The sequence below is a fragment of the Antechinus flavipes genome, chromosome 2 (assembly GCF_016432865.1).
Source record: "Antechinus flavipes isolate AdamAnt ecotype Samford, QLD, Australia chromosome 2, AdamAnt_v2, whole genome shotgun sequence".
Classification (NCBI taxonomy): Eukaryota; Metazoa; Chordata; class Mammalia; order Dasyuromorphia; family Dasyuridae; genus Antechinus; species Antechinus flavipes.
In genome coordinates this window covers 80,903,474-80,931,151 of record NC_067399.1, presented here as the reverse complement: position 1 = coordinate 80,931,151, position 27,678 = coordinate 80,903,474, and positions in this window count along the sequence as shown.

Here is a 27,678-nt window from a genome sequence, read left to right as displayed (position 1 = left end):
TTCCTAAACCAATCAGAGGAAAATAAAATGGTTGGTCTAGGCTAAAACAAAGAACAACAACAACAAAAGCACAAATTTGATGAGGTAGAACAGAATGTTGTCTCCAGGAGTTTCTCCAACAATGTAAATCTCATACATATGATAAAATGTTGTTCCGAGTTTTAATATCAAACAAGGATGATTAAAACTGAGTTTTAATATCAATGTTTATTGATTGACTAAAGCAAAAAACAAACATGTTCACCAAAGTTATTTGCCATTGCCATACATCAACTGAAAAAGTTATTTAAAAGTGACATTGTGCTGATTACATCAGCCCCAAAACATCCCAGAGCTTTCTGACAGATTAAAGGAAGGTCCCCAGGACACTGGGTGGACTCCCTCACAAAAGGATTACAAGCTCGTTAGGAAGGGAGAGTCCTGGTAGTTGTCAGGATTCAGAAAGGCTTCATATAGAAGATAGTACTTCAGCAGCAACTTAAGAGGTAAAATGCATAACGTAGAGATGAGGAGCTACTACATCCCATGTATGTGGGTTCTTGATGCAAAGGAAGAAGGATGGAGCTCTGGCATGTGAGAAATGGAGAGATCAGTTTGGCTGGGTCGTAGAATGTCTCAAAGGGAACAATGCATATATAATACGATGAGACTAAAAAAGTAGATTGCAATCCAGATGTTGAAGGCTTTAAAAACCAAATAGAGAAATTTATATTTAATGTAGAATTTATCAAATCCACACTTAAGGAAGTAGCTCTGTGGAAGATGTCCTGGGAAGGGGAGAGAAGAGGCCTAAAAATCAATTAGGACATTATCTAATAATTGGATCCATTGAGTATCAAGGGAGAACTAGTACCTCTGGTGTAAAGGCTGCAGAACCTATTTCAGAATTACTCACCTGTCACCCAACTCTCACCTGGGCAGCAGCCACACCCTGGTAAAACTGCCTCAGTAGAGGAACTAAATCATGTTGAAGCTAACTGATGGGCCTTAAAATGGTTGGTAAGTTAGGAGTAAACTTACTCCAAGGATGTGAAGATTTTCCCTGGAGGAATGAATGGGTAGTTAAGAACAATTTCTTCCAAAGGCCCTGAAGTCGACACCGTGAAATGCTTCGAATTTGGTCAGAAAACAAAGATACCAAGGCATCCTGGGCCATCACTGGTTGTCTTGATTTTTATTTTCTGCAACTCTGCCTCTCTTAAATCCAAATGAAGTGCAAATTATTATTTCTCTTCAAAACAAAGGAAACCAGAGAAGTAGTAAGTGCCTTTCCTAGACAAAGTATTTGCTATGCAAAAAGACAAAGAAAAGTATTAAAATTCAGGGGAAAAATATCTCTGTGTGTTAGGAGGAACTTCTGTGAAGGATTCAAAGAAGAGAAGGGCACAACATCAAAACAGATAAGTGGGTTGTAACCTGCACCAGTAGAAAAAATGCCCACAGCAATGGGATCAGGATACATGAAGGCATCCAGAGTGTACAAGGAAGAATTCTGTGTATATGAATGTTTATTTTCCAGTCTCCATAGGAAATAATTGAGTTAATATTATCTTCCAGAAGTAAATCAAACTCCCCCAAACTGATATCAGGCCAAGATTCCTTTGCAGCCTCCCTCGCCTTCCTGCCTTTGCCCCTACCACCACCTCCCTCTATCCTGCATCCCTATAACTCCCAGCCTTCCCCACACACTGGATCACCCTCATCTCTCAATCTTTGTCTCTCTGTCTTTTTTTTTCTCTCTCTGTTTCTGTCTCTTTGTCTCTGTCTGTCTCTGCCTACCTCTCTGCTATCTCTCTCTGTTTCTGTCTCTGTCTGCCTCTGTCTCTCTCTCCCTCTCTCTCTTTCTTTCCCTCCTTCCCTTCCTCACCCTCTTTCTCTTCTTTTCCCTCCTCTCTCTGTCTCTCTGTCTCTCTGCCTCTCTTTATGTCTGTCTGTCTGTCTGTCTCTGTCTCTGTCTCTGTCTCTGTCTCTCTCTCTCTCTGTCTCTGTCTCTGTCTCTGTCTCTTTGTCTCTGTCTCTGTCTCTCTCTCTCTTTCTCTGTCTCTCTATGTCTCTGTGTGTGTGTATATGTGTGTGTGTCTCTCTCTGTGTGTCTGTGTGTGTGTATGTGTGTGTCTCTCTCTGTGTCTGTGTGTGTGTGTGTGTGTGTGTGTATGTGTGTGTGTGTGGTTTCATAATGCACAATGGGCTGTTAACAGACAAGGCACTTTGCCTTGGCTCTGAAACAACCTGGAATGTATTGGGCTCCTGATACCACATCCCCTTGCCGCCCCCTGCTCCCACCCCTGCCTCAGCTAGTTGCTACTGTTTCAGGCTAAAGATAAAATCTTATGGGAAACCAAAAATTGGGGGGCTTCAGGAAATCAAGAAGCTTGATCCATTTTGTCTTATTTTGGACATGTTGTACTCAGGGTTGCTTTTTTTTCATTCCTGATTCCCTGCCTGGTTCAATTTTAAAACAGCCAATTATTCTAACTACAAGTGTCCATTCTTTTAGATGAATCTTCTTAACTCAGTCACATTTTCAAGACAATTTCCTCTTTTTCATTGAACTTTTAAAGGCTAACTTTTTATTTATCTAATTTGATACTAAAGCTGTCATTTTATTATTGTTTTTATTATCACCACTATTCTTACTTAAAATAGCTTATGAAGTTTATTGTCACTCATAGACTTCCTATAAATATTGGAGGAAAGAGAAGTATTTGCTTCCTTTTTTTCACACTCCCTAAAATCTCCTGGGGCTACATGATAATTGCTGCTCCAGCTTCTATTACTACTACTACTACAACTACCAATATTATATAAATGAATATATAATGTATAAATTATATAACACATATATAAAATATATAATGAACCTATTATATTATCATGACAATATATTGCTATATGTAGTTTATAGCCAATAAATAAATTACATCTTTTATAACTAAAATACATTACCTAATTCAAACATAATATATAACTAATATATTATGTAGCTATATATTACATCATGTTTTCTATAACAAATAACTAATATATTTTATATTACATATATAACTGCTATAGCATAAAACTGAACTGTTTTAAAACTATATTATATCTATAATATATATTTATATATGCTATATAAGTATTATATAACTGTCATACAAATTATATATGTATGTAACTGACATAATGCTAACATGATATATAATGCAATATATTATATTATTTCATTATAGACTAATGTGATATATTAGATATAATATGAAATAATAATAATAACAGCTCCTTTAATATCCATGTAATATTAAATATAAAATAGTTTCAAAAAGAAATAGAACTGCCCTGAAGTCAGAAGGATCTGAGTTCAAATCTGATCTCAGATACTTAATACTTCCTAGCTGGGTGACCTTGGGCAAGTCCCTTAACCCCAATTGCCTCAGCAAATAAAAAAAGGGGAAAAAGAAGAAAAGAAAAAAAACAAATAGAACTAATGAGTACTTTAGAAATGATATTCCACTTTTCTCCCTTACTAGAATCATATCTATAGCTAGAAGGAACCTCAAAAGCTTGATAGTTCAACCCTCTCAGTTTATAGAAGAAAAATTCAGGCCCAGAGAAGTTGTAAGATTTCATATCATTAATATAGCAACTAATAATAAATATTATTAATAATCATATTAATAAAAACAAATCAATTAATAATCATTAATATAGCATTCTCCTCTAATTCTATCACATTAACTTCTATATATTAGATACTCAATAAATATTTGTCACATTGAATTGATTTGAAATGAACAAATTTATGCAAGAAAACAAAAAATAGCAAAAAGACAACTTGCTACAGAGTCACGTTTTGGGAGGATCTAGTATACCAGGACTTCAAATATCCTGAGGTTGAGAAGAATCAAGAGTATTTTTTTTTTTTGCGGAGGCAATTGGGGTTAAGTGATTTGCCCAGGGTCATACAGCTAGGTAATATTAAGTGTCTGAGGTCATATTTGAACTAAGGGTCCTCCTGATTTCAGGGCTGATGCTCTATTCACTGCACTACCTAGATGTCTTAGAATTAAGAACATCTTAATAATTGAACAATTTATAATAACATTTAACTTTCACATTGGAAAAGCATAAAACATGTACCTTATTACAACAATTTAGCAAAATGTTTTGCTATTGCTAAATGAATTTTCTGTATCAGTTCCATTATTCACTTTGTATTATAAAAGAATATCACAAAGTCCTAGAAGACATCCTATACACCATTAGAAATTCATTGATGAGGGGTCTGAATTCAGCAGAAATCTATTACACAAAGAAGATGAAAGAAGAATAATTTACATTAAGACTATATTATTGCTACTTTATAAAATTGGATTGCTTTTAGTAACCACATTGAGCCATTTTCCTATTTTAGAATCCTTCTTCCAACCCAAAACTCTAGTCATTTATATGCTCATAATTATTTCTGCTACTCTGTTAGCACAAAATTCTTCCATTTATTCCCGATGAAGATGGAAGTCACTCATGTTTTGCCCAAGTGTGCCAACATTCAAGAGTGCCTACAGTGACTTTTACAGAAGATGAGATATGAACTGAGTCTTGAGGTAAACCAAGAAGTAGAGATGAGGAAGGAGGATATTCCAGGCATGGGGAATACAGCTTGTGAAAATGCCCAGAAGCAGAAGGCAGACATGGGGTATGTTGGAGCCAGATTACATAGGCTTAAAAAAAAAACATTTTTTAAAAATATTCAGTGCAAATATTTATACCTTAGGAATCAGCAGATGCTATAAATCAGGACTTGATTTATAATTTTGTTGCTTATCTAAACTTAAAAAAGAGATGGAGAAAATGTTGACAATACTAATTAAACTTTAAAGTGCATCTTGTATACAATTTTTTTCCAAAACTCCAGACACTTAAACATTTCCCAGTACGTCTCTGAGTAAAAGTGTCTTATGTGGGGAACAGCAAGAAGGCTGCTATGGCTAGATCAAACAATACAGAGAGAAGAGTAAGACATAAGAAGCTTGCAAATGTGGAAAAGGGCCAGGTTGGGAAGGGCTTTAAAAGCCAAAGAACCTTTTATTTGAAGCTGAAGATAATATTGAACCACTGGAATTTATTGTGTAGGGGAATAGTTTTCAGATTAGGTCTACCTCTCACTATAAATTAATAAGTTGGATTTCTTATTTTTCTTTGAATCCCTATGGGGTTTTATTAGTATGAAATCAGAACTTTGTCACCTCTGGATGAATAATTAACATAAAATTCTTGAAACTATAGCACTAAAGATTAGTCTGTCAAGGTATTGCACAGCTATATGACCAGACCCTGCCCAAAATAACCATCTAAAGTCTAAATCATTTTAATATAAGAAGTAAACTCTGGAAAACAATCCTTTTTTGGTGAAAAAATTAGAACCTAAAATGTAAACTTAGTCTCCCACTTTGCCTTAAACAAATAATCTACCAGAATCTGTATTTAAAACCTTGTGGACTCCCAGGCTTCCTTCCCAGTAGAAGGCTAAAATCTGCAAAAGAAACCCAAGAAAGTAAGAGGTGAGGAAGGTAAGGGCCTCTTCTTAGTAAGTCCTCAGATATACACAATAGGCCTCCTCATCAATGAAGCAATAAGGAGAAAATAGTCAAATAACTCTCTGCTTTAATTCCCTAGTGTTTTTCCAAAGGTCAGATAATGAATGGGCTATTTGAACCCTCAGGATAATATATAGCATGTAATCAGATGGTAGGATAATCCTTGTTTCTAGGTGACTCCTTTATTCCTTTCTCTTCTAATCTACTGATGAGAAGGAAAAAAAAATAAAAGGGGGTAAGAGAAGTGTAGTGGGAATGTCCCCTCCATCTTTAGCTGGTTGACTGACTAGCCACATGTTTTTCTCTTTGCTAGACTGTATGTGTGGTTTCTCCAATTCATCTCCTCATTTACCTCCTTCAGGGTGTCCAGCAGATGAGCTCACATGGGTGAAGAAGTCTGGCTACTTCTGAAGGCACAGTAGAAACATAAATAAATATGGTTCCCTAACACACATGCCATTTCTCTTCTGCTTTCTCATTACTCACTTCTCACAGTTCTTTTGTCACCCTAATATGCCATCTTACTTTTTGACATTAATTCTTTTTAACAAATTGTACTATTAAATGAATGAAACTATATGAAAATAATATAGCACTTATGGTTTGAGGATCAAAGGATTTTAAGGTTGGAAGGGATCTTAATGATTATCTACTGCTACCCCTTCATTTAAAGTGAAAACAGAGGTGCAGAGATTAAATGTTTTGACCAAAATCATATGGATAGTAAGCAGAAAAGTTGAAATGTTAATCTAGGTCCAATGAAGATCTCCTGACTACAAATATAGTACTATTTCCTTTATACCATATTGATAAATTATACCATGCACAGCAACAAAGTCATGCTTTATTTTATGAATTTAATGTAAACAAAGAACTCTGTACTCGACCGTAAAAGATTTAATTTCAAATCTGGCCTCAGAGCACCACAGGGAATCAATTAAAAACTAATTGAAAGAATTGACAACTTTATCTAAGTTGTAAATTGTAAAAATAAACCCGCATAACTCATCAGCATTTCGATGTATTAACTAACAAAGCCCAGCAACAGAGATGGGAAGAAATTCTATTTAAAATAATTGTAGACAACATACAATATTTGTGAGTTAATTTGCCATTATAAACTCAGGAACTATATGAACAAATTCACAAAAGATTCTTCACACAAATAAAGATAGATCTAAACAATTGGAAAAAATGTTAATTGCTCATGGGTAATCTGAGCCAATATAATAAAAATGACAATTCTACCTAACTTGATTTAGTTATTCAGTGTCGTGCCAATCAACCTGACAAAAATTATTTTGTAGCATTAAAAATAATAATAAAAAAATTCATCTGGAAGAACAAAAAGTCAAAATTATCAGAGGAACCAATGGAAAAAAGTGAAGGACGATAGCCTAGCAGTATCAGATTTCAAACTACATTACAGTGTAGTAATTGTCAAAACAATTTAGTATTGGCTAAAATATAGAATAGTGGGCCAATGAAACATATTATGCACACAAAGTACAGAAGTAAGTGATCATAATAATTTGATACTCAAAGATCAAAGATATTGGGCAAGAGCTCACTATTCAACAAAAACTTCTGGGAAAACTGGAAAACAGTCCAGAAGAAACTAGATATAGACTAACATTTTATATCATATGCCAAAATAAGGTTAAAATTGGTACATGTTAATATCATAAGCACATTAAAGGAGAATGGGAAAAAGGGAAGAATTTATGACCAAATAAAAGATAGAGAGGATCATGACAAATAAAATGGTTACTTTTGATTATGTGAAAATCTTAAAAAGATTTTATAAACAAAACTGATGTAGCCAAAATGAGAAGGAGAGAAACTGGAAAAGGAAAGTTTTTATAGCAAGTTTCTCTGATAAATGCATCATTTTAAAAATATATAGGAACTGATTCAAATTTACAAAAATAAAAATCATTCCTTAATTGATTTTTTTAAACAGACTAGCCACATATCGTTCTCTTTAGTAGTCTGTGTGTGTGGTCAAGTATATGAACAGAATGTTTTTAGAAGAAGCAATCAAAACAATCAATAATCATAGGAAAGAGTGTTAGAAATCACTGTTGATTACAGAAATGTAAATGAAAACAATTCTGAGCTGCCACCTCACACCTATCCAGTGGATTAACATGACAGAAAAGGAAAAAGTCAAATACTGAAGAGGACGTGAGAAAATAGGCACATTAGTACACTGTTGACAGAGTTGTGAACTAGTCCAGTCAGTCAAGAAAAAAATTAGGAATTATGCCCAAAGGGCTAAAAATCTGTGGATATTTTTGACCCAGCAATGCCACTATTATATTTATATATCAAAGAGATATTTTTAAAAAGGAAAAGGGCCAATCTGTACCAAAAAATTTATTGCAGCATGTTTATTGGTGGCAAAAAAATTGGAAATTGAGGGGATGTTCAAAGCGTGAGAAATAGCTGAATAAGTTGTGGCATGTAATTGTGATGAAATACGATTGTGCTATGAACTGATGCAAAGTGAAAAGAGTAGAATAAGGAAAACATTATACATAGATGATTAACTGTGACCAATAAAGCTATTCTAATCAAAACAGTAATCCAGGATAATTCCAAAGAGCATATACACAATATATAGAAGTAAGCATAATAATCTAGTGTTTGATAAATTCAATGATTAAAAATGCTAGCTACCTCTGGAAAGAACTGATGAACTTTTATTATGATGTAAGCATGCTTTTTTTTTAACTTTATTTTTTATTTTTTCTTATTTTGTTTTTTGTGATGTAGCTAATATAGAAATATGTTTTGCATGACTTCACCTGTATATAGGCATAATATTGTTTGCTTTCTCAAAGGAGGAAGGGGCTAAAAAGATGAAAAAAATAGGAACTTAAAATTTTTAAAAATGTATTTCAAAAATAAATATTTTTTTTAATTTTACTCACCTTAAGTATAAACCAAAAAGGTAATATAATTTTTTCTTCAACAGTATATTTGAAAGAAATAAGTAATAAATAAAAATAGTGGTATTAGAAATGTATTTATCGCTATAGGCTTTAGTGATGTGTCCTGGGGTCAGAGGCTCATAGATTTAGAGCTAGAAAGGGTAATATACTTCACTTAGCCCAAACTCCTTAATTTATAGGTGGGAAAAAAATGAGTCTCAGAAAGATAAAAGTACCCTGGACAACATTCATTCATTCATTCAGTAAACATTTATTAAGCATTGACTATGTGCTAGGTACTATGTTAACAAAAAAAAAAATGATCTTTGAAATGAGCATTCTGACAGGTTTCCATTCTATCTGAATTTCATGCTATTCTAGTACTTGAGGCAAATCATTCTATGTTTTGGACCCCAGCTTCCTCATCCATAGAATAAGGATTATAATGCCAGTCCTGTCAACCTTATAAATTGGTTATCATTGCTGTCTTAAAGATCCTTATTTTGAGACAGAACTTGAGTTCACCTTAGAATGCAGGATTATGCTTCCATTTTCCTTGTCAATAAGGTTATCACTGAATAAATAGCATATAGACTTGGTCATAGTTTCATTTTTCCTAACTTGATAGGTTTGAAAGATTTCCTAGGATGCAAATTGGATCCCTGGAGCAGAGGGGAAGTCCATTACTATTTCTCAACTTCCTTCAACATGCAATTAACACTTCTGATGTCTGAGACTAAGTGGCAGAGATCCAGGTCTGCACTAGCTAATGATGTTTGTGTTGCTATCAGTTGGGATGCTAATAATAATTAAGGGAAGAATAGACAGATGCTTGGTTTCTCTAAAAAGATTTTACTAACAATCAACTTGAATGTTTCAAACAGAGTGAATGTTGGAATAAAAAGAGCAGAGTTAGGAGACCGTGTTACAGACTTTTCCCTCGTTACAGACTTTTGTCTAGCTCAGAGTCAGAATTGGGTTCATGTCATATTCTAAATGCAACACCTCCCTTAGTCAATGTTTTCTAATCTTTCTTTCTTCCTTGTACTTTGATTTCCCCCAAAACCTTAAAGTCCTTCATATTCAAAATGAATTCAAAATAAATTGATAACTAAACTAACTCAATGGATTCAGCTCCATCTATGATGAATAGATCACTAATACAAATTGCTAATATTCAAAGACCTGCACAGTTTGGCTCTCATGTTTCTTCTAGTCTCATTTCATGAAGTTAGTCCTCTTTGAGCACTTTCCAACGTAATCTAACTTTCCCCAGTATATCACCATCTCTCCATCTCTCACCTCTCTATCTTTTAAATAGGAAGTTTCTCCTTTCTGAAATGTATTCTCTTTAAAAATTTCAGACCAATATAAAGTTTAACTACCATCATTTCTGCCTTTGTTATCTTCAACGTCTACTTCAGTGTACCAGACAAGTCATTTAATAAATATTTGTTGAATTAAACTGAATCAGATTGAATTATGGCTCTGTCCATATGTTTTTGAGACAATCAGTGCCAGAATGCAGGATTAGAATCTGACCTCATTGCGGGGAGAGCCTCGGACTAGTCATCAGAAGACTGGAATTCTAGGTCACACTCTGTCATCAATTTTCATTGTGGCCTTGGCAATGTACAGTATTGAGAAGGGATGAGGGGCTAGAAAAAGTATTGGATTGTGACTTGGGGACCCTTATTCAATAAATTCCACAAGCTCCTTATTGTCTGCAGCATCAAAAATAAAAGCCTTCCTTTGTATATACACTTACACCTTAAAATTTCTCACCCCCTCCCCACCACCATACCACTAAACACAACATACTCTGTGATGTAATGATACCAGCCTCCATGCTGGTCTACACACGCATTCTCCTAACTCTAAGCATTTTCATTGGCTCTCTCCCCTTCCTGGATATTCTCTCCCTCCTCATCTTCACCTTCTGGCTTCCTCTGTTTCCTTCAGGTCTCAGCTAAAAATCCACCTTCTACAGGAAGCTTTTCCAGATTTCCCTTAATTCTACCTCCTTCCTTCTGTTGATTACTTATCCTGCATTTTTCTTGTTTATACCAAATTGCTTCTCTTGCTCTCTCCTGCAATTATGAGCTCCTTAAAAGCAAGTACTATCTTCTGTCATTTTCTGTATTCCCAGCACTTAGCAGAGTGCATGGTACATAGTATATGCTTAATAGATGCTGGTTGACTGATTGGATCCCTGCCTGGATTCTGAAATAACTGATTGTGTGACCTTGAATAATAATAGCAATTATATACTTTGAGGTTTACAAAGTATCTTTACATAAATGATCTGATTTCATCTTCATAACAACACTGAGAAATAGGTGGCAAGTTTATTCCCATTTCACAGATGCCAAAATTGAGGTTGAAGGGAGGAGAGATGAGACTTGCACAGCTCATAAGTGAATGAGGTCAGTTTTGAATTCAGATTTTCCTGACTCCTGCTCCTAAGTCTAGCCACTACCTTATCTAGCCACCTTGAGCACATCATTCTGTCTCTGAAAGCTTCATTTTTTTCATTTGTAATATGAGTTTGGACTAGATATGATCCTAAGAAACCTCCCAGCTGTAACAGTCTGTGACTTCATGGTGAGTCACAACCCTCACATTCCTCATCTGTAAAATGGGGGTAATTATCTAGCTTTCCAAAACTGTGTGGAGCACACAGCATAACATGTGGGAAAAGGGTTTTGAAAAGAGCCCTGCCCTACAAATGTGAAATATGATTGTCTCAGCAATGAGCAGCAATTCTTTTGACCCTTAAGAATGCCTCAGACCTGAGGCAAAAAACAAACAGGAATAAATGAAGAGAAAAAGTTTGGCTCAAGGTGAGTGTGTTGGACAGTGATCCAAGAGCATGAGCAGCCAAGCCTTGGCTTGGGGTCCCATGATTCCATCCTTTAAGAGCTACCCCATTCCCCCCAACCTTTGCCAAAACACATAAACATCTTTGAAATACACTCTTTCCCTTACAGGAGCAGCAGACTCTGATTATAGGCAATTTTCCTTTGTTTCTTTTAATTTATGGATGACCAGGAATGCTGCAGTATTCTCTGAAAAACATTCTCAACAGTGCTACAACATCAGCAAGGTTTGCCTTTATGGTCATTTTGTTCTGGATAAGATTTTTGTTTTAATTTAATTTTATTTTATTTTAGGTTTTGTCATTAGGGCATTTTTGTTTTGTTTTCCTGGATAACAATATCTGTGGTAAGGACCCACTCTAAAACATAGTCCAAGGCACAATGGATTATTATGGGCATTTCTATAATTGAAGTCTGGGATTTTAAATCTTTGGCCTGATGATGAGAAAAGAGAAAGTTCTAGCTGTTTCTAAGGAGGAAAAGACTCTGTGGGTCTCATTCCAAGATGACAGCCCCCATAAAGATAGTGGGTTTGGGGCAAATAGGCAAGAAGAAACCCAGCATCATAAATACCTCTTTTCATCTTCCAGCCAGTACCTGCTATTTTGCGAACTTTGCAATCAGAAGAATGAAGGTAAATAACTTTTTTCTAAGAAAGCATCTAGACCCAGCACTATTAAACTCTCCATTTGACCACCACCACCCTTAATTAGAGAGTTGCTTTGTATTGAGGTTTTCCCGGGATGGGTTAATTACAAGACAGTATTTCCTTCCTAAGTGAAAGAAACCTCAACACTGTCCTTTTCTCCAGGACTTCAAAGCAATCGTCAGTGAGAGACCTTATCTGAGAGGTCTTTTACAGGTCCTTCATTTGGAAGGGAAGGTTAAAAGGCTTTCATATTAGTCTCCTGCTGCTTAGATCACAGGTGGAATGCCCATGCTTTGGGTAATTCGAAGTCTCCATCCATGTCAGTCTCTGTCCTCTATCCAGTCTCTCTTCTTCAAAGTCTTCATCCCCATAGAAAGGACCATAAAATTGTGACAATGAGTAAAAAATGATCACAATGGATAATAATCATGGCAAATCTGTGAAGCAGATGACAATCTCAAATGTACACGCAGAGTATGTTTTATGTGGTTCTTTAATGGAAAGACAGATTTCTCCGATCTTGACTGCTTTGCTCATTGTAATTTTTAACAAATGGTTTCTTGGAATAAGAATTTTTAGAAGGAAAAAAATCTGTACATAGAACTTCAGGAAATGGTCAAGTTCTAACTGGAGATGTACCCATTGAAGGGCTCCTGACAAGGTAATTTTGAGTCTCCTTACAGAAAAAGACTCCAGTGGAAGAATCCAAAGCTTCTAGTGAATGGATTAAGATGTAGAGATAAAGTGTCTAAGAATTAAGTTCATTGCCCTTGAGTAGGGGAGGAGGGAAGGAATCAGATTCCACAAGTGGAAACCAATATTATACATCAATGAGGGGAAAAAATCAGGAATGACTGGAAAATGAGTACCTGTCCTGAACCTCTTCTTTTTATAAGTGTCACAAAGGAAGTGCTCAATAAATGATGAATGATTGACTCAATCTTCATTCCCTTTAGCCAAGTTATTTTCAAAGGATATTGCTTAAGTTGCATGAAAATTACTGTTGTAACCAAATGCTCATATCTCACTATCCATAATGGCAAAGAATATATATTTTTTATTTAAAATCTGAGATTTGTTTACTGTAGAACATGATAAAAATAAAGCTCCATAACTGATAATATAAGATGATGGAGGGAAGGAATATAATTATATTAAAAATGTATTTCAAAGTTGGGACAACAAAGGTCTTAGAGCAGCCAAGTGTCGCAGTGGATAGAATGATGGTCTTAGAATCAGGAAGACCTGAGTTTGAATCTTTTCTTCATGGATAGGGATAGGGACAGAAAGGAGAGACAGTAGTGTTTTGAAAACTTAGAGGAAAATGTCAAGGAGGAGATCATCAAAGGCTGCAGAGAAGTCAAGCTGAATGAGTAATGAGAAAAACCCATTGGATTTGGCAACTAAAGGGAACATTGGTGACTTTGGAGAGATCAGATAAGATTAGAAGTTGATTGTAAAGGGTTAAGGAGAAATTGAAAAGAGAAAAAGTAGGGATCTCTATTGTGGATGGCCTTTTTGAGGAGTTGAGTTACAAAAGGCAGATGAGAGATAAAATGATAGCTAGGATAAAAGGATCAAGTGAGGATTTTTTTTTCCACATGAGGGAGACATGGGTATATTTACAGGCAATAAGAAAGGAGCCCATAAATAGGAAAAGATTAAAAATAAGTAATCTGTAGATGATAAAGGGAATATTTTAGAGAAGATGGGGTGGAATGAAATAGCTTGTGTAGGGAGAGAAGTTAACCTGGGTAAATAAAGACCATCTCTTCTAATGACACAGGGTGAAGAGTAGTGGTAAAAGGCATCCAAGTGATATGAGATGAGGAAGAGAGGAGAAAAGGAAGCTCATAGCAAATGGACTCAAGTTTTTTTGTAAAATATGAGACAAGTTTCTTAGTGGAGAGGGTCAAGAAAGGAGGAGTTATGGGAGCTCTGAGGAAAAATGAAAAGGTTTGCAAGAAGTGCTATGAAGAGTGGAATAGTGACTAAATTAAAGGGAGGTATAATAAGATTGCCTAGCAATAATGAGGACCCAGTTGACTTTCTATAAATTTGTAGCAGGCTCAGTCATAACAATTACACAATTGTTTCTACCTATGTTCAGCACCATTTGTGTGGGAAAAAAGGCAAAGGATGGTGGAAGTGATCTAAGGCTGAAATTTGGGAGGAAACAATTAACTAAATCACATAGCTTGTAAGTAACTGGGATCAGATCTGAAGTCAGGTCTTCCTGACTCTAACTTCAATGCTCTATTTATTGCACCACTTAGTTGTTTTTGCACAGAAGAAGAGGGTTGCTCAGGCATGCAGTAGAAAACTGTCACTTCTCACAGAAAAAAAAGAAACAAAGGAGGAAGGAAGGAAGAAAGAAGCAAGAAAGAGAGAGAGGGAGAAATGAGAGAAGAAGAAAAGAAGGAAGAAGGAAGAAAGGAAGGAAAGAAGGAAAAGAAAGAAGGAAAGAAGGAAGGAAGGAAAGAAGGAAGGAAGAAGGAAGGAAGGAAGGAAGGAAGGAAGGAAGGAAGGAAGGAAGGAAGGAAGGAAGGAAGGAAGGAAGAAAGGAAGGAAGGAAGGAAGGAAGGAAGGAAGGAAGGAAGGAAGGAAGGAAGGAGGAAGGAAGGAAGGAAGAAGGAAAGAAGGAAGGAAGGAAGGAAGGAAGGAAGGAAGCAAGGAAGGAAGGAAGGAAGGAAGGAAAAGAAGGAAGGAGGAAGAGAGAGAAGAAGAGTAGGGAGGGAAGGAAGGAAGGATAGAGGGAGGAGGAAAGGAAAAGAAATTTTTATTCAGACCTATGATTTTATCAATCTAGGGGACACCTATTATGAAAACTGGCTAACACTAAACCTCAATGCAGATACAACTTAGTCTTACAAAGTTTCCTGGCACATTGAAAGTTCATAGATTGTTTTGAGGATCAAATGAGATAATGTTTGTAAAGCACTTAACAGAGTGCCTGACATAAAGTGGGAATTTAATAAATACACATTTTCTTCCCTTCTCCCTATCCCCTTACTTCTTTCCCATTAAATTATGGGATCCTCAAAGGCAAAGTCTCTCTAGTGCCTTTCTTTATATCTCCAGTGTTTAGCACAGTGAGTGACACATCATGGTCAGTCATTTATTGACTAGCTGACTAATGAATATAATAATAATAATATGCATTATTATATATAATAATATTGTCATGCAATAATATATTATTATAAGCATTATGTATTATTATATATCTTATTTATATGATACTTTAAAGTTTTGAAAGTGCTTTAGATATTTCATTTCATCTGATACGCTTAGCAGGGTTATAAAAAAAAATAGATGCTATAATTATTCCCTATTTCCAGATGATGACAGAGAGATTAAGAGAAGTCAGATGACTATGCTTAAGGTCATATAATTAGTGTCTAAGAAAGGATTCAGGCTCAGAACTTTTCTACTCCTAGGCCAGCACTACTCAAGGATAGCTTCTTCCTTTTTTCACATATAAAACTAGAAACTGATTGTACTAACAATTCAAATACTTTACAGACTAGGGTTTAAGACACAATTTACTTGATGTAAACTAAGACTCTTGGGCTCTGGTCAGATAAGCCCGCTAATCATACCTGTGGGTTCAGTTCTAGCCAGGGACAAGAACAAATAGAAGGAGCCTGTCCCTTAGAAGACTTCAGATTGGCATCCAATGTAGTTTTCATGCTGGTGTCTCTCTACAATTGCCAGGTAATTCTGCAGCTAGTCTCAAACCCTATGGCAGCTTACATTAGAGGGCTGTACTCTGACAATAAGTCACAATGGCTTTGAATACCAAATGTGTCCCACAATGATTCATTTACACTCTTGGTGACCATATAGCACTTGTTTCTGTTTTGGCCAGAATCCCTGAAGGTCTTTGTCTCCCAGATTGATTTTTTTGGACTAGGGGAAAAAGCCTATTCTTTGCCTCATTTTTTTTCATATCTAGTCTTAATCATTAATTGATTAATCAATTAATCAATCAAACTGAGACCTGTTAAAGATCTTAAGTTAAAAAGGCCAAGGTCTCCCACTACATCCAGAGCCATCTTTATTTGTTCTGATCTACCTCTTGTGGAGAAAAAAGTGATGTTGGTGATTTTGCACCATGCACCCTCACTTAGATCCAACTTGCTTTTATGTCATCACCTCCCTGACATCATGTTGCTCTTCTAGAACAAAAGAAACAAAAACAACAAGTGTAGACTCTTAATCTTAATTTCTATAATGTGATATCCCCTTCTTGGAACACTTAACTTTCCTTCCCTGCCTTTCAAATCCATTCCATTCAGATTTTGTAATGTGTTAATGACTACTATGAATAATGTTTCCCCACCAATGGAATCCCACAAAAATGGAAAAGCAAGAGAGCCACACGGTGAGGAAGCATCATAGTATAGCTCATTTCTTTGTTTTTTTTTTTCTTTCTTTCTAACTTATAGTAATACCTTGGGAGTATTTGACTTTGCATGCTCATTCCTCCACTGAGATATGTAGTCTTACTCTTGGTTCAAATCAAGTCAATTTATATTTATCAAGCTCTTACTTCATTCCAGGCACCATTCTAAGTGCTGAAAATGCAAAAGGGCAAAAGGTAGTTTCTGCTTTCAAAGAGTTCACAACTTGCAAATAAGTATGTACAAACACGATATAGAGAAAATCCACTGAAGAAAGGCATGAGCAATAGGGAGAATCAGGAAATGTAGACTTAAAGGAAACCACGGAGATCAGGAGGGAGAGATGGGGCGGGGGGAGAATCCCAGGCATGTTGGACACCCAGTGAAAACACTTTGATTCTAAAAATGGAGAGTCTTGCTCAAGGCACAGAACAGAGACCAGAGTCATTGGATTGAAGAGTATGAGTGGGATTATAAGGGTAAGAAAATGGAAATGTAGGAAAGGAGGCTTTCTAAGCCTAACAGAGAGTTTTATATTTGATCCTAGAGTAAGAAGCTAAGGAGTGTATTGACTAGAAGGGACATAGTTAGACTTGAGGAAAATCAATTTGATAGCTGAATGGAAGAGGAATTAGGCTGGGGAGAGAAACAAAGCAGCAGATTATTGTGAAAGTTCAAATGTGAAGAAGTATTAAGAGCTTGTGCCATATGGGTGCCAGTCTTACAGGAGAGAAGGGGACATATATAAGAGATGTTGTAAAGATGAAATACATAGCATTTGGCAACTGACTGAATATGGAGGGTGAAAGAGAATGGGAAGTCAAAGACCATATCCAGATTGTGAGTTTGAGTGACTGGGAGAATGGTGATATCTCCATCAGTAATATGGCAGTTGGGAAGAGAGTTCTGCAGTCAGTCCAGGACATATTGAGTTTAAGATATCTATAGAACATCCAGTTAGAGATGCTTAGCGGGCAGTTAGAGATGCGATTTGTGACTTGAGGACATGAGAATATGAAGTCTTCTCTCTCTAAAAGAGACAAAGTCAGAGGCATTATCTCTGTTTTGAAACTAGGTAAGAGAGGAAAGGGATGGGATTTGTTCTTGAATTATGGGGAAATTTTTGCATAAGCCCAGAAGTCACTTAGCTTGAGTCCCAGTTGTATTAAATGACATTTTATTAAATGCTCATCCCTACAATAGGAGCAATTCCTGCTACAGAAACTATTTCTTGTAGCAAAATGCTAGCAATGTCACCTAAAGGGAGGAAGAGAGAATTGCAGGCATCAATCGCTTAGAAGCAGCTTGGCACAGTTTAGTCAGAGAATAGCTGGAGACCTGATCAATACTCCCTCCTAGGTCTGTACAGAGCTTCAGGAAGCATGGCAAGGGGTGCCATCTACTGGGAATTTGAAGAAATGATTGACTCAGGTTTGGAACTCCCATCCCAGGGCTCAACTGTCTGGATTGGTGTGGAAGTGCAGGTTCACCAAACTACTCAGACCATGTTTCACAACCCATCCTCCCATCCATCCAGATACCCACCCCTCTTTCTTTCCATTTCCCCTCTTCCTAATTTCAATTTTTTTCTTTCAGTAATCAAAACAATATCTGCATTGCTCCTCAAAAGGACATGTCAGTCAACTACTCTATCAAAAGATTCACTACCCTTGTGACTTCCCAGACTAAATTTTTCTTCCTTGTGTTATTGTTATTTTCCCCCATTAGAATGCAAGCTCCATAAAAGCAAGGACTATTTCATTTTTATATGTATGCATACACACATATAAACATATGTGTATATATGTATGTGTTTAAAACCAGCATTTTTACCAATTATCATCAGTACTTGACACAGAGTAGGTGTTTAATAAGTGTTTATTGACTGACTGACTATAAAAATATAGCACCATACAGTCTACACTATTCCTTTTAATTTATGTGTTTATTTCAAGGTTGCTTTAACTCTATAGGATAATCTTTAAAGAACATCCTAGTTCTAAATGCTTTGAGTCTATGGGATCTTCATTGAGGCTAACAGGAAAAAATTATATTAAATACTACTTCTCCACGTATTATATAATGTATAGTACTCGTGTGCGTGTGTGTGTGTGTGTGTGTGTATGTGTGTTTGAAAGCTAAATCTCCTTCTGCATTCTCTATCATCATTTTTGTGGCTAAATCTAGAAGACAATTCCTATTCCTATGTCCCTTGCTCAAAAAAGCACTGAATTGTGCTATTAAAAAGTCATTTGACCATTCACACCAAGAGTGTGCCAGGGAAAGATCAAACCCTTAAGCAAAGGGTTGATGTCCCTGGGTAGATTTATGAACAATGGAAGAAGACATGGAGAATATCAACCAAGATGGTGCACTAGAAGAAAGCAATGTAGCCCTCTACAACTACTACATAAGAATCTTAAAAGAACTCTGGACTGAGTTGTGATGGAAAATCAAATCAAGTTGTAGGTCATCTTTCCAGCCTAGGATGATAAATTCAACCTATAAGCAAGTGACCAAAGCAAGAATTGGAGAGTAAGAATAGGATTAGGATCACAGCCTCAGTGCTCAGAGATCCAAGATAGATCAGTAATGTAGGATGATCCAGAGATGACTGATGACTTAGTTTCAGTCCAGACCAGTCTCTCAGAAGGGTCGGAAGTTCAGTCTTACTCAATACCCCAAAATTTGAATGTAAATTCACTCAGAATAAATTGTCAGTTGATCAGTCAGTCAATTAACAATTATAAAATGCCTGCTATGTGTCAGGTACTGTGCTAAGTGCTGTGGGAATACAAAGAAAGGCAAAAGACAATCCCTATCCTCAAAGACCTCACAGTCTAATGAGGAAGACAACAAGCAAGTGAATAAGCAAGATCTGTGCAAGATAAATAGGAAATTATTAAGAGAGAAGTAGACTCAGTTCCTCCCCCTGCCCCAGATTGTTGGGGGGGGGGTCTTTGAGAAGGACCATAAACACAGATTCATGTCTCAGAGCTTCCAGTAATGTTGGATTGTTCAGAGCAGATTGCTTGAAGAATAACTAAATGACCATAAGAACAAAAGACAGAAATTATTATGAAGTCAGGGATGAGCAAGACAGAAACTTAGCAAAGGAGAAAAATTCTAAAATACATATAAGCATAACCTCAAAGAAAAATTAGCTGGTCTACAACATCAATTAAAATTCTTAAAAGAAATGATACAAGAGATTTCTTTAGTTAAAATGATACTATAAATGAAAAAAGAAGTAGAAAAAAAAAGACTTGGAAAGACAATCTATAGTTTAGCACTAAAGATTCAATGCCTTATCCAGATAATTGACACCTTGGAAATGAAAATAGATCAAACAGACATTAATGACGACATAAATCAACAGGAAATATTAAAGTCAAGACTGAAAACAAATATAAGAAAATAAAAAGTATCCTCATAACAAAAACAACTGACCTAGAAAATGGAATAAAGCTAGAATCTAAAAAGACTTGGTTAGGATGAAGTATTTTCATTCTAATGGAGGAAACAGGATAATTGAAGCATCTCTTAGGAATTGTAATATCTGCTAGGAACAAGTAAGGGGGAGTCAAATAAAATAGAGAGTCTGGGAGTAATTTCTGTTACGTTTTGATGATGTAAAAGGATTAAAGAAAAAGATGAGAAATTCATTAGACTCTCTTCAAGTCATAACCAAATAAATAAAGTAGCATGGGCATCATATTTCAAGAAACCATGAAAGAAAATTGATCATACTACTTGGAATCAGAGATTTTTTTTTAAAAGCCCAAATAGAAGATATTTGTTTATTGAATCCGGAGGTGTCATGGTTAGATCAGCTATTTGGTGTAAACCAATTTGATAGCTGAGTGACGGGGAGAACTTGAGACAGGGACATAACCAGCAGATTATAATAGGTGATGAAGACCTACACTCTGGTGCTGACAGTCCCAGGGAAGAGAAGGGGAGTGAATGAGAAATGTTGTGAAGGTAGAACAGGGAGCACTTAGCACCTGATTAGACATATAAGGACAAGGGGAGGGGGAAGGAGAATGAGAGAAAGTAAGGAAGCTAGAATGACACCTAGATTGTGAGTCAAAGTGACTGAGAAGAAGGTGGTGCTCTCAACAGTAATGGGTAATTTAAGAAGAAGGGAGGGTTTGGGGGGAAAGATAATATGTTCAGTTTTGGACAAGTTTAACATGCCTACAAAGTAGAGAGACTGAAATATTATATTCCAAAAGGCAAAAAACATAGGCTTACTTCCAAGAATAACTTACTAAGCAAAATTAAGCATAATCCTACAAGGGAAAAATGAATCTTTAAATGAAATTCCTGATGAAAAGACCAGAGCTGAGTCAAAACTTTGAGATATGATCATGAAAGCAAAAAGAAACATTAAAAAATAAATACAGGCTAACAATCTCAGAAAAGACTTTATAAGGATGAACTGCTTGCATTCTGATGGAGTGATTGATGACTGAAGCATCTCCTAAGAACTATAATGTCAGCAGGGGTCACAGAGGGAATAAAATAAGATAGAGAGCCTGGGAAAGATTTTTCTTATGTTATGATGATCTAAAAGGAAAAAAGTGATGGGAAGGGGGAAAAACATATAATAAAGAACAAAAGTTGAAGATGAGGAAAGACTTTTTTTACATAACTGGAGAATACAACTAGAAGTCTATACAATCAAGAAAGAGGTGGGGGAGAGTTATCATTTAAACTTGAACCGATGCAGAGTGAAGTGAGGAGAAGAACAAATTTTACCCTTACAACAACATTGTAAAAATAAATTTGAAAGACTTAAGAACTCTAATCCGTACAATGATCAACCATTTTTCTAATGAATCAATGGTTTAGAATTCTGGTCACTTTCTGACAAAGAGATGATGGCCTAGAAATGCAAAATGAGACTTTGAAATTTATTTTTTTAAGGGAAAACATGGAGCTTCCACAAGGTTATGATGATTTTCAAGACACTTTAGTGATTTAAAGGATTTTATTCTGGGAGCAGTTAGGTGGTGCAATGGATAGAGCATCAGCCCTGAAATCAAGAGGACCTGAGTTTAAATTTGACCTCAGACACTTAACACTTCCTAGCTGTGTTACCCTGGGCAAGTCACTTAATCCCAATTGCCTCAGGGGGAAAAAAGATTTTATTCTGGAGTATGAATTTATTAAGACATTGCAATCAAATTTATGAATTAAGGGCTTCTAGATAGTACTTGTATTAACCATCACTTATCATAGTGTTTGACATTTAACAAATGTTTGGGGATTAATTGCTTGCTTGACTGACCTTTAATCCAAATTTTTACCTTATTGCTTCAACTATACACCTAGAACATGTAGAAACCATGCCTAAGGTCAAGAAAGATAATCACTGATTCATAGAATCCTAGGGTTGAAAAAAAGGTACTTCAGAAGCCTTTTAATTCAATCAATACATGAATAAGAAATTCTTTTCAAAATCTTCATTTTCCCCTTCCTTAGTAGACTTTTCTTATAATCTATGAGAATTCTTGTAATTGATTGCTGAATCAGAGCTTTATGGAATAAGAATCAACATTGCATAATGATCCTCACATAGTCTGATAAAATAGAATGTAATATTTTCTTCCCCTTTTTATGTGCCCCATAAGCATTTCTAAGTCTTCATTAGTTATTTATTATTTTATATTCATCAATCAATAAGTATTTATTAAGTGCCCATTATGTGCCAGATATAATGCTGGACCCAATAAACAATATTTATATTGTGCCTTAAGGGTTGCAATGTCTCTTATATGTAATATCTGATTTGAGCCTCACAATAATCCTATGAAGCAGGTGTCAATATTATCCTCATTTTACAAATGAAGAAAATAATTTTGAGAAAAGTTAAGTGAATGCTCCAGGGTCACCATGCTAGTAAGTATCTGAGGCAGAATCATACAAATAGAAAGAATAAAATAAACCTTATATCTCAAGGAGTTTACATTCTTTTCATTTAATTTTTCCAATAACAAATCTATTTTTTCTTCTATCAAGAAAAATAAAATTCCCATAATGAATGTAAATATTCAAGCAAAAAAACCCCAAAAACTTCTACACTGACCTTGTTCCAAATTTCACACACACACACACACACACACACATACACATACATACAGACACACACATACATATGTCTCAGTCTCTATCTTGAGTCCATCACCTCTCTGTAAGTATAAGAGTTTTTTGTTTAATGATAAGATCCTTAATAGCTAGAAATGTGAATTGTCAGAGCTGATAAAGAAGCTTTATTCTTGACCCACTATCTATGTTTTTCATCTCCCTCATAGAGTATATTTCTTGGACTTTTTTTAAAAATTGGAGTGAGGAGTTAATTTTTTGTTTTTTTATGAGGCTTTTATTTTTTTTTATTTTTTGGCTTTCTTTCCTATCATCAGATTTTGAAGAAAATTGTCTTTCAGGCCAAGTATAGTTACCACTATGTAAACAGCCATAAAAGCTATACCTTCATTAGGAGTGTTGAGTCTTTAATTACAAGAGAATTTTCTGGGTTTAGAAATATAACTTTTCCCTCAGAGCCAAGCCATAAACTTGTGTTATAATTAAAGACTCAACTCCACTAATAGTGGAACAACTTTTATAGCTAAAACCATGACACACATGGCTCTGGATCCATAACTTTGTTTTTCAAGGGGTCAACACTGAGTCTTCTCATTGCTTTCCTCTGCAAAGATATTCCTCCATACATCCACAACCATATACATACACACACACACACACACACACACACAGAGAGAGAGAGAGAGAGAGAGAGAGAGAGAGAGAGAGAGAGAGAGGGGAGGGAGAGAGAGAGAGAGAGAGATGCACATAATGAATAAAAAATGAATGAGTGGCTTTAATGGGCTTGATCAGGATCTTTGCGACCACTGTAATTTTTATATAAACCATCTGTGAGCTATCTAGAGAACAAAATCCACTTTGAGACGAATCAGTCTTAAATATATTGAATGCACAGGGCACTTTCATAGCTTCCATCAGCCTTGTATGTTTATTGAGTCCAAGGAACATTTTACTATTTAAATGTTTTTATTTTGAATGGGGTCAATAAAATTGCAGATACAGGTCCCTTATGCTAAAAAAATATGGGTTATAAATCTTTAAGAGACCAGTCAAGTCACCAAGTTTATTTCATTACTCAGGGTATTAGAATACCGTTGATAAGGGGTTTAGGTCAAGAAGACTCTGCATCATACTGTCTCTAATACTATGTGACTCTTCTCTGATTCCCCATTTTCTAAGCAGCAAAATGGGGATAATATTGTAATATCTACCTTATTAGTTTGGCGGATCAAAGGGATAAATTGACATAAAGTACTTTATGGTCTTTGGGGTGGCAAAGTGGCAAAGTAAAGGTTAAGTGACGTGTCTGGAGTCACACAACTAGTACATATCAATTGTCTGAAACTTGATTTGAACTCAGGTTTTCCTGATTCCAGGACCAGTTCTTTATCCACTATACTTCCTAGTTACCCTGGTACTTTATAGCCTTTAAAGCAACAAACATGAGCTTAGACAGACTTTGAGACAATATAGTACAGAAGGCCTGGCATGCTATATGGTCCATAAGGTCACCAAGAATCAGACATGACTGAACAACTTAACAACAAAAATTTATTTGGGACAATAAAATAGACTTATAGTCACTAGTTTCATATCAATGACCATAAGTCTACTATTATTATCACTTAATAATGGCACTTTTTAAATGGCATTAAGCCTTGTAGGCATTAACCTACATAATTGACTAGAAGTCTGTTGTTATTATTACTCTAAATGATCAATTAAAGTTCTTTATATTAGTTAGCTTCTACTTTGAGATACAACTAATTAATGGCTCAAACTTCTTAGGAACCTACTTAAAATTCAATCTGGAAACATTTTCTATTCAAATGTTCTTCAGAAAGATTAGCCAGTAACTTCAAGAACATTTGAAGTACTATTGTTTTTCAGTTCTTCTAGTAGTTAGAGAAGAATCGATGCACAAATGAATAGTAATCATTTAATAAGATTTCATTTAATCTATAAATGAATGAAAAAGAGATTTATTTGTAAGCGTTCTTAACCTGGGGTTTATAAGCTTGTTTTTAAAATATATTAATAGTTATATTTTCAGATAATTGATTTACTTTGTAATATTCTGTATTTTATTAACTTAAAATATTATTCTGAGAAGGGGTCCATAAATTTCATTAGATAGTCAAAGAAATCCTCAAAACACAAAAGTCAAGAACTTCGGAGGACATTCTTTACAATCATTTGGAGAAGGGGAAAAGGTACTGAAATCCTCTAAATCTGAGTCCATCTTGAATGAGGTGATGGTGTGACAGCTCCTTTCAAAGATAGCTTCCCAGCCTTCTTTTTTGTATAGGCAACAACCTGGCTCCGGGATATATTAGAGATGCTCCCTCCTTTATAGAAATTTCAGAATGATGATTGATAGGAAATGAGATAATATCTGATACCTCCAATTACAAATCTCTGGGATCTTTAAGTGCACAATTGTTTGAGAGGAATGAGAGTATGAGACCACTTCATTTCCCCATTTATTGGAGTTGGCTAATAAGGGAGATATAAAGGTTCTATGATCCACAGCCTAGAAACTCTGGGCAGGGATGTGCTGATAAATGTTTACCAACTGGTTCTCAAGGGAGAAAAAATGTATATAAGATAACACTTTTAAGTTCAATTTGTATTAACATTTTCTCCACTATTTTCTTAAGCCTAGACAATCAACGAAACAATAAATCAAGTCTTGATTTGTAACATTTGCTGATTTCTGATGCTTAAATGTTCACACTGAAAATTTAATAGATTCTCAAGAGTCCAGTTCAAGCTGGCTCCAGCATACTCCTGAAGTTATGATTGGGGAAACATAAGAAGACCTCAGATGGGTTTTTTTTTTATTTTGCCTGAAAGCAAAAGAAAGCAGTAAACAATTAAAACTATATAGTCAGTCATTATGGAGATGAATCTTCTTAGGGAGTTCTGCATCCTAAATTGCCTGACCAGTGTCAAGAAAATGGCCTTGGATTGTTCTCTCCTATGAAGAACATAAGCCTTATTAAAGTGCTTATAACATTTTTTCTCCAGGATTTTACATTTGAATGCTAATCCATATTCTGAAGTAGAAGGAGGGGAGGGAAATCTCATCAGAGAGTAGATTTAAAGTAAAAATGGGGCTTAAAAGTCCTGAGGGTTCAATTCATTTATTTTTACTATTACTACTGCTATACTACTATTATCTCCACCACTACTGTTACTACTATTACCACTACCACCACCACTACTACTACTATTACCAACATTATCATTACTAGATCATTACTAGTACTACTACCAATACTGCTACTATTACTACTACTACAACTATTGCTACTACTACCATTAATATTACCACCACTACTAATACTACTTCCAATAATAACTAACTTTTGCATAGCATTTTAAGGTTTGCAAAACTCTTCATATATGTTAGCTTATTTGTTATTCACAGCCACCTTGAAAGATAAGGGTTATTATTATAATACCAATTTCTTAAGTGAGGAAACAAGTTTAAATGCTTTGTTTGGGGTCACCCAATTAATATGACTAAGGCAGAAATTGAATTTAGACCATCTCATTTATTATTCCAGCTCTCTATCCTCTATTTTACTTAGCTACCAAATATACAACTAATACACAGAAGTCCAAACAAAGAAGTAAAGACTGAATAATTAAGATACTTCCATGGTAAAAAACGATTAGTGGGCTGATTTCAGAAAGGCCTGGAGAGATTTACGTGAACTGATACTAAGTGAAGTGAGTAGAATCAAAAAAATATTATACATAGCAACAATAAGATTATGTGATGATTAACTGTGATGGACTTGTATCTTTTCAACAATGAGGTGATTTTGGCCAATTCCAATAGAGATTTGATATAGAGACAGCCATCTGCATCCAGAGAGAGGACTATGGAGGATGAATGGGGATCACAATACAGTATTTTCACTTTTTGTTGTTATTGTTGTTTGCTTGCTTGTTTTTTTTTTTTTTTGTCTCTCTCATTTTTTTTCCTTTTTGATCTGATTTTTTTTTTTTTGCAGCATGATAAATGTGAAAATATGTTCAGAAGAATTGCTTGTATTTAATCTATACTCAATTGCTTGCTATCTGGGGGAAGGAAGAGAGAAGGACTGAGAGAGAAAAATATGGAACACAAGGTTTTACAAGGGTGAATGTTTGAAAAATAAAGTGTCTAATGATATTCGCCAAAAGTAAGGACATACTTTGATATTCATAGCCTAGTAGGACAGAGATGCTTACAATACTAAAGATCAAGGTCTGCTTTGGAAGGAAAGGAAGGATTCTATAGTCTTTGCTTCCAAGCCCCAGTTCTGAAAATAAATATGGGGAGATAATACCTAGCATTTCCTCACATCTCCATAGATTGACATCAATTTCCCATTCAAGTGTAAAGCCCACAAAATTAAAAAAGGAGAGCTTATCAAAGAAAATAATAGTTATGTGTCAAATTCTATCAGTACAGATTTGAAACATTCAGAAAATTATTAATAACATATATAAAAAACCAATATATTATATTGTTGTTTAGTCATTTTCCAATCAACCATGTTTGACCCCTTTTGTGGTTTTCTTGACAAAGATACTGTATTGATTTGCCATTTCCTTCTTCAACTCATTTTACAGATGAAGAAACTGAGGCCAAAAAAAGTTATTTGTTCAGGATCAAACAGCCAGTAAGTATTTGAAGCTATCACTTCTTTATATAGATGTATATATATATACCTATATACATATGAGTATATACATAGAAAGAGGAGGAGAGAGGGAGATGGGGAAATGGATAGATGAATAGATAAATGGATGGATGGGTAGATGGATGGATAGATGGACAAGACAGGTAGATAGACAGATAGAGAGATGTAAAGAGAAGTGGATAGATAGATAGATAGATAGATAGATAGATAGATAGATGGATGGATAATCAGATTGATAGATAGATACAGGTGGGTGAATGGATGAATGGATGGATAGACAGGTAGATAATCATATATAAGCAGATAGATAGATAAATGGATAGATTGGCAGATAGATAGATGGATAAATGGATGGATGGGTAGATTGGATAGACAGATATATGGAAGGGTGGGTGGATAGATGCAAAGACAGGTAAATAGA